Source organism: Engystomops pustulosus, chromosome 9 (assembly GCF_040894005.1).
Source record: "Engystomops pustulosus chromosome 9, aEngPut4.maternal, whole genome shotgun sequence".
NCBI classification, from domain to species: domain Eukaryota; kingdom Metazoa; phylum Chordata; class Amphibia; order Anura; family Leptodactylidae; genus Engystomops; species Engystomops pustulosus.
Window position 1 is genome coordinate 15,808,226 of NC_092419.1, and position 8,496 is coordinate 15,816,721.

General features: G+C 48.3%; 1 long non-coding RNA gene across 1 annotated transcript; it reads right to left on the reverse strand.

Moving 5' to 3' along the window:
- Positions 1–335: 335 nt before the first annotated feature.
- LOC140076935 (uncharacterized) lies at positions 336–5,758 on the reverse strand. Its single transcript, XR_011849677.1, has 2 exons — positions 5,559–5,758; positions 336–474 (listed from the first exon to the last, which is right to left on the reverse strand). It is a non-coding gene; the product is annotated as an uncharacterized lncRNA (long non-coding RNA).
- Between the last annotated feature and the right edge of the window lie 2,738 nt (positions 5,759–8,496).

The window sequence follows — 8,496 nt, forward strand, 5'->3', positions numbered from 1 at the left end:
TGTGTGACCATGGTCAGATTTCTGTCCACTGGAAGTAAACCTAGAAGCTTTCTATGGAATGACAGCAAGCAGAGATCTAGAAAACGGTGAGAAATTGATACAGAAAGTGTATTGTAAAGTTGTATAACTTTTCATTATTCTAACAATATACATTACTTATGGAAATGGGAATACCCCTTTAATACTCATTATGATGCCACCGTGTTATGTCTCCTGTTGGACAAGACAGCAGGACTAGGATGCAAACCTTGCCAACTCCTGGGCAGCAACATGGCTTTATTTAGTAGTTCATAGACTCCTGAATCGTCATTTGCTGAAGACAAACAAAAACTACATTGAATTGAAAGATATTTATTTATCTCATCTGATATTATGTTATATATTATGTGATATTATTATAATCTTTACATCTTTACATCTTTCGCGGTTTACGCTTTCTTCTGTACTGTCCGTCTTCCCGGTACACGCCTTCTTCTATTATTTAAAAAAAAAAAGAACATACAATTTTAAGAATTCATATATCAGTAAAATAAATAAAAGAAATATATTTGGAGTATTGATGCCACATAAAGGTTCCCTCTAGAATGAACACTGTCCTGTAGATTATTCACTGAATATATCTGTAGTGAGTAGCTTCAGTGTTCTCGGGGCCCTTTTGTATTGCAGGGTACAACATAGAATGGTGGAACAATTAGGGGGGTGTGGCCTTTTTTGGTGGAGCTACAGAGGGGATGTCTTCTAAATTAAGGGACACGTGCAAGTTATTTTTTTAATCAAGGGCAACAGATTTGAAACGAATCTAAACCTGATATAGAAGCAAACAAAGTACAAACCTCAAGGAGACATCACATGTGAGTTACTAAGATTAAGGGGAACCTGTCATCAGAAATTTACCTAATAAACCACCACCAGTATATTGTCAAGTAGCTGAACACCTTCCAGATCGTGTTTCTTTCATGGCCCAGTACGGTGGCATCATCCAGAAAATCTACTTCTAAGTGAGATGTAAATCGGTTTTATAAAATCAAGGAAGCAGAGATTTTAATACTGAAGTCAAGCTCTCTTTTTCTCAGAAAGCCCCCGTTACAGCAATTAATGGTCCTGCATCCAAAGATATCACTAACTAGATGTACTGAAGTCCGATGTGTTATATCAATCACAGAGGAGGAGGCGTTCAGAGCTCCCTATCTTGACTTTAGTGTTAAACTCTCCGCCTTCTTGACTTTATACAATCAATTTACTTCTCACTTCAGAGTTGATTCTCTGGATAATACACTGGGACATGACAGAAACAAAAGCTAGAAGGTGTTACGCTGCTTGACAATATACTGGCAGTGGTTTATTAGGCCAGGTGCTGATTCCCAGGTTCCCTTTAAAGGTTTAGTAGAATGATGACTACATCTGATCAGTTCTTATCATCACTCTATGTTCAGTAGGATCCACATACTTCTCCCTAGTCTGGTCTTACATTGAAATTGCACAACATGTGAAGTCCATAAGGGAAGCACTGACCACTCAATTCCCCTCTGATTTTGTCCTAACTCTATACTGAGTTTGATTCTGGTCCTGTATTTGTAAATTGGTTCTCATGCTGCATCTACAGAATGGGCTCACTATTATGTAGATATTGTCCTGGCTATGATAGGCAGGACCATTATAAGTTCAATACACAGTATTCATAGGTTACAGAAGTCTTGCAGTGAGAGCCAGATGCCTAATTACCTTTAAACCTGCAATTAAAGGGAACATATCACCAGGCCTCATTTTCACTAAAGACAGGTTGCAGAAGCCCATGACACCTGCAGTGCAAATCTGCCTCTCTGCCTTTATAAGCATTTCCATTACAATATAATTGTAAATCCACGGGTAGTCCCAGTGGCTGGGCTGTGGTTTGGATGCATTTCAAAAAACATGAGCCTTGTCTGTGTTACTCCCTCCTCAGATCTTAGCCCCCCCCCCAACTTTGTGCTCCTGTACAGCTCCACCTCCTGCTCCTTCTCAGAGGTCACAGCCTGGTGAGCTGATATCAGTGGGGGAGGGACAAGCTCTACAGGAGCACAAATATGGAGGCAGCGTGCAGCTCAGACAAGTCACATATAGGGGCACTGTCACGGTTACACCTGCGATCCTCGGTTAGGATTGAGGGTGTACCTGTGCCTGCTGCTGCGGCCCCCGCTCCCCCAGCTCTCACTTACCTCTCCTGGCTCCGGCCTGCACTCTTACTCCCAGCGTGTAGGCCGCATGCTTCTTCCATGCAGTCGCGTGCTCTTGCCACTAGAGGGGGCGCGCGCGGACTTCTCCCAGCCTTAAAGGGCCAGCGTCCTCCTTATTGGCTCTGGCATTCCTGGCTCGGCTATATAGCCTGGCGACTCCCAGCATCCCCTGCCGGATCTTCATGTCCTGTTACTGAAGAGTAAGCCCTCTGTATTCCCGAGCGTTTCCAGGCGCCTCTGTGGATTCTGTGATTCCCGTGTTCCGTGGTGTTCCCATGTTCCTGGTTTCCTGTGTTCCCTTGTTCCGTGGTATCCTATAGTGGTCCTGTTATCCTGTGGTGGTCCTGTTTTCCTGTGGCGGTCCTCTTGTCCTGTGGCTGTCCTGTGGCGGTCCTGATATCCTGTGGCGGTCCTGATATCCTGTGGCAGTCCTGGTGTCCTGTGGCAGTCCTGGTGTCCTGTGGTGGTCCTGTTGTCCTGTAGTGCTCCGGTATTCCAGCAGCCATCCGAGGTCCTGCCAGCCATCTGAGGTCCTGCCTGCCATCCGAGGTCCTGCCTGCCATCATTTTTCCCCGTGTCCCTACTTTGGCTGCCACCACGGGCCTAGTCGCACCCACGGAGCGACCTGGTGACTCCCGCCACAGCAAGACCATCCCGCTTTGCGGCGGGCTCTGGCGAAGATCAGGAGATCACTTAGACTCCGCTCCCGGGTGCGACCCAAGCCTCCGCAGCTCCCCGCAGCTGCTCCACAGACTCCGCAGCTTTCCACGGCTCCCCCAGTGGCGCCCCAGACTCTGCAGCTTCCTACGGCTGTTCCAGGGGTGCTCCAGACTCCGCAGCTTGCCAGTGCTGTTCCAGGGGCGCCCCAGACTCCGCAGTTTGCCAGTGTTGCTCCAGTGGCGCCCCAGACTCCGCAGCTTCCCACGGCTGCTCTGGCCTCCCCTGAAGCCGCTCCAGAGTCTCCACCGGCCTCCCCTGAGGCCGCTCCGGTGTGCCTAGAGCCAACCCAGCCTGCGGCTTCTCAAGTGTTCCCGGTGTCTTCTCTCCTCCTAAGGTGTCTCATCACCAAGAAGAATTGGAGGAGGCGAAAAAAGAAGAACAGCGGGCTGCAGAAGAAGAGAAGAGGGGTCCTAAGGGGGGGGGGGTACTGTCACGTTTACACCCGCGATCCTCGGTACGGATTGAGGGTGTACCTGTGCCTGCTGCCGCGGCCCCTGCTCCCCCAGCTCTCACTTACCTCTCCTGGCTCCGGCCTGCACTCTTGCTCCCAGCGTGTAGGCCGCATGCTTCTTCCATGCAGTCGCGTGCTCCTGCCACTAGAGGGGGCGCGCGCGGACTTCTCCCAGCCTTAAAGGGCCAGCGTCCTACTTATTGGCTCTGGCATTCCTGGCTCGGCTACATAGCCTGGCGACTCCCAGCATCCCCTGCCGGATCTTCATGTCCTGTTACTGAAGAGTAAGCCCTCTGTATTCCCGAGCGTTTCCAGACGCCTCTGTGGATTCTGTGATTCCCGTGTTCCGTGGTGTTCCCATGTTCCTTTGTCCTGTTATCCTGTGGCGGTCCTGTTGTCCTGTGGCGGTCCTGTTGTCCTGTGGCGGTCCTGGTGTCCCGTGGCGGTCCTGGTGTCCCGTGGCGGTCCTGGTGTCCCGTGGCGGTCCTGGAGTCCTGTGGCGGTCCTGGAGTCCTGTGGCGGTCCTGGAGTCCTGTGGCGGTCCTGGAGTCCTGTGGCGGTCCTGGAGTCCTGTGGCGCTCCGGTATTCCAGCAGCCATCCGAGGTCCTGCCAGCCATCCAAGGTCCTGCCTGCCATCCGAGGTCCTGCCTGCCATCCATGGTCCTGCCTTCCGTGGTCCCCGTGGCCCTACCTTGGCTGCCACCGCGGGCCTAGTCGCACCCGCGGAGCGACCTGGTGACTCCCGCCGCAGCGGCGGGCTCTGGCGAAGACCAGGAGATCACTGAGACTCCGCTCCCGTGTGCGACTAAGGTTGTTATCTCCCAAGGTGGTCCAGGGAGTCCACTGTTTATCCTCCGAGATTGTGACAGGCACATTTACTTACCTAGTCCTGTCGCGACCTCGACAAGGATTTGGGTCTGCCGCGATTCACTAAGCTCGTGCGCCTGAGTTACTGCATCCATCGATTCGGCACGGAGGTCCACCGGAGTTCACCTGCTTCTTCCTGGTGCATGTGAGTGCTTAATCTTGCGACACACTTCCTTTTTTAAATTCCGCGGATTGTCCGAATCCGTCAGGTTGTCCGTCAGCCCACCCCTCGATTTCTGTTGCGCGCAAGACGGCGTTGATGCGCCAAAATCCGCTCGCGTGTGCCAAAAACCCGGGCAATTTGGCGCAAAACGGAAAACGCATCCAACGGACCCTTAGTAAGTGAGCCCCATTGTTTTTTGAAATGCATCCAAATCAAAGCCCAGCCCCTGGGACTACCCCAGGATTTTGTCAAGATGCAAGAGTAAGTTATAACACACAATTATACTGTAATGCAAATGCTTAGAAAAGGCAGAGAGGCCGATGTGCACTGCAGGTGTCTGGGGCTTTTACAATCTGTCTTTAGTGGAAAGGTCCTTGGTGACAGGTTCCCTTTAAGAAGTATCTATTAGGTACAGTACAGCCAGCATGTTAATGCTGAGAAGCACAATATACTTCAGAAGTATTACACTGTAGCTACAGCAGCAGGTAGAAACTACTAATACCAAAAATGAAAAAAAAAACATTTTTTAATGTTTCTCAATATCTCAAAACGTAAACTAAAAAAATGATTTTGAAGAAACTTTTTTACCATTCATCATATAAAATAAACATGATTTATAGCTTTGTCTAGGTAAAGTTCCAGGACTATTGGGTTGTCATCTTAAAACGGAAAATTAGAATACAAGATATGGCTGGAAATGTTATATATGAAATGCAAAGATGAAAAGCCACATGATCGTTGTTCCATTGGGGTCAATAAAGCCCAGTCTAGGCCCAGGTCAGACCCAGAAGCTCTGCTTAACCCTTTCAGACCCGTCACTCATGTGACAGCTGGGTGTATAGAGCAGGTGGCAGTGCTGGCTCCTATATTTACTACATACCGCTACTACAACGCTATAGAACAAGCCGCTTCATCCTTCTCCCTAGGGTCACTGGCTGCCCCTGATAACCGGACACCCAGTCCTGCACCCGCGATTAGCATGGAAGCAGAAGGAACTTCAGCAACGTGGAAAGACCAGAACTACCTGACTACTTTTCTTCAAGTTATATGCGGAATGTGTAACAGAACCTGCACAACACTGGTGTGAACTGAGTCGTAGTGTTATTAGAAAAGACACGTTTTTGTAATAAGGATAATTCTCACCTTTTAACATGTCTATATATTCCTTAGTGTACATCTTTGTCTGGTCAAATGTTTCAGCAGCTATGATATAAAGTAGAAACCATGATAAAGCATTTAGACTCCGGTTACAGTATTTAATGTATTTTATTTTTATTAGAAACATCTTAAAAATTTAGCTTTTAGTGTCATTAAGTGGAGGCTTGTTGAATATATGCACCGCTCAATGGGAAGCATCGGTATAACACCTTATAGGAGGATGTGGCTGCACACAAGACAAAGACCTTTTTTGCAGTTTTTGTATTGGGACTCATTGGGGCACATTTACTTACCCGGCCCATTCGCGATCCAGCGGCGCGTTCTCTGCGGTGGATTCGGGTCCGGCCGGGATTTATGAAGGTAGTTCCTCCGACGTCCACCAGGTGGCGCTGCTGCGCTGAAAAGCATCTCAACACGCCGGAATACACCGAGCTGGACCAAGTGAAGGTAAGCGCTTCCCAAGCGACACATTTTCCGTTTTTAAATGCGGCGGTTTTTCCGAATACGTCAGGTTTTCGTTCGGCCACGCCCCCCCCCCCATATCCGTCGTGCGCATTCCGTCGCGCCACAATCCGATCGCGTGCGCCAAAATCCCGGGGCAATTCAGGTACAATCGGCGCAAATCGGAAATATTCGAGTAACACGTCGGGAAACCGCGAATCGGGCCCTTAGTAAATGACCCCCATTCTGTTTCTGTATAAAGATGTAGCAGAAATGACTTGGGAAATTCATTGTAACATTGCAAGATTTTATCTACTCCTCTACAGGAGCCTAAATGTAAACAAATTACAGGCGGTCACTGACTTAAGGACACCTGACTTACAGAAGACCCCTAGTTACAGAGGGACCTCTCTGACCACTGTGACGTCTGGTGAAGTCTCTGGAGGCGTAACTTTAGTCCCAGACTACAATGATCAGCTGTAATGGAGCTTTTCTGATAATCCTTGTTCCCATGACAGAATACATTTTTGAAAATCCAACTCACTGGGACAACAATGTTTTTTACAATTCTAAAATATACCTGTTATAATTCAACTTAAGTACAAGAACCTATCTTGTATGTAACCTGGGGACCGCCAGTATTGTGCCAGTAAATGCATATATATAACTAACTGATCCAACCCACTGGGGCCTAGCCTTTATCAGTGGCTGGAGGAAGCCTGGGCGCTGAATACCTGGGTGACTGGCTAGTGTGGCCTAGCGCACAGCGATGGTCATGGTGCTTGGTATCAGGAGCAGAGGCCTTGTCCGCAGCCTGGCAGGTCTCCAGCAGGTGGTGTGTCCCAGAAAATGGAGGGAGAGGCTGAAAGTGTAGGTTTCTCCCTGGGGCAACCCTGATGTGTGGATAGGGATCCCTGGTGATGGAGGATGGGACGCCCTTGGTAGTATACAGCCTGATCCAGGGATCACTCAGAGGCACATTGGTAAAGCATAACTTACAGTCATTTATTGGAAACCTGGCAATGGCCACAACAGCAGCAAACTTCAGCTCGGTAGAGCTGGCTAATTGGATGTTAGGTCCTCAGGAAGAGACTGGATAAACAGCTTGAGGCTGGGGTAGGAGAGTTGGCAGCTTCGACAGCAGAGTTAGAGCAGATTCCTAGTGGTGCAGTTCTGCTTTGGGTCTGGTCTCCTGGCAGGCCGATTATTAAGGAGTCCTCTGCTGTGCCTCAGCACTCTCTGCGCTCTCCCTGGAGAGACCTCAGGGGTAAGGGACCAGAACCTTCCACACCCTTGGGGAGTGTCCAGCTCAGCCCATCCAACCAGCTCTCTCCTTGCATTACAAGTACAACACATCTGTCTGGTCAACAGTACTTTACAGGCAGAGAGTTAAAGTTGCATTACCACTATCCCACACTGGGGGTCCTCAGTGAGTTGATCACTCTCACAGAGAGAGACCTTTTGCATGGCAGTGGATTTGAGTTTCGCAACACCTGATTAACCCTTGCGTTGGCAGGGGTGTTGCACTAGCCCAGTGATGGCAAACCTTTTAGAGATCGAGTGCCCAAACTACAACAAAGACCCGCTTATGTATCGCAAAGTGCCAACACAAATTTAATTTGTGATTTATACTCCCTTCTCTGTCACAGTTTTCATTGATACCAGCACCTGAGGACACCAATAAAGCTGAAAATAGTCCCAGGTACTGCTGTCACTTTAAAATACCTCTGTGCACAGCAAGTCCTGGGCTGTCTGGGACTGCAGGAATATACCTGGAGTCATCTCTGGTTATGGCCTGGGTGCCCACAGAAAGGGCTCTGAGTGCCACCTCTGGCACCAGTGCCATAGGTTAGCCATCACTGCACTAGCCTATTGTATGGTCTTTTAGTATGTCTGACATTCAGTACATTACCCGAATTAAATTTCCCCCAGGTTAGACCTGGCGGACATTTCAGATGCAGTCTATAGTAAATATGGCGAGCCAGGGCTTACATGTGGAGGCTTAAAATGGGGAAAAGTAGCAGACGAGGCATTGTTTTAGCAGTTATCAGAAATGTATCATTAAACCCAGAGATGGTTAATATGGCTTATTAATTATGGATTAATATTTGTTACCTGCAATTGCCTCCTCTTTCTTTTCCTCTTTCTTTTCCTCTTTCTTTTCCTCTTTCTCTTCCTCTTCCTCTGTCAGATCACAATGACATTTATAGCTAAATTTGTAAAAACAGACATAAAATTGTTACAATCAATCACTAAAATAGATGACAATTTTCACTTCTACCAGGCAATAGACAGACTCAAAAAACAAACTTATGTAAGAATACAGATGCAAGGGGTTAAAGTTCTGACTGTGTAGTGCGATGAGGTAAATATTGTGAAATAACATTGTATTCGGTTCTTTCACATTGGCGTTGGCGCTCAGCTTCAGTTGCGCATATGTTGCGTTTTATCTCTGTTGTGTCTCCGTTTTTCTTCCATTTTG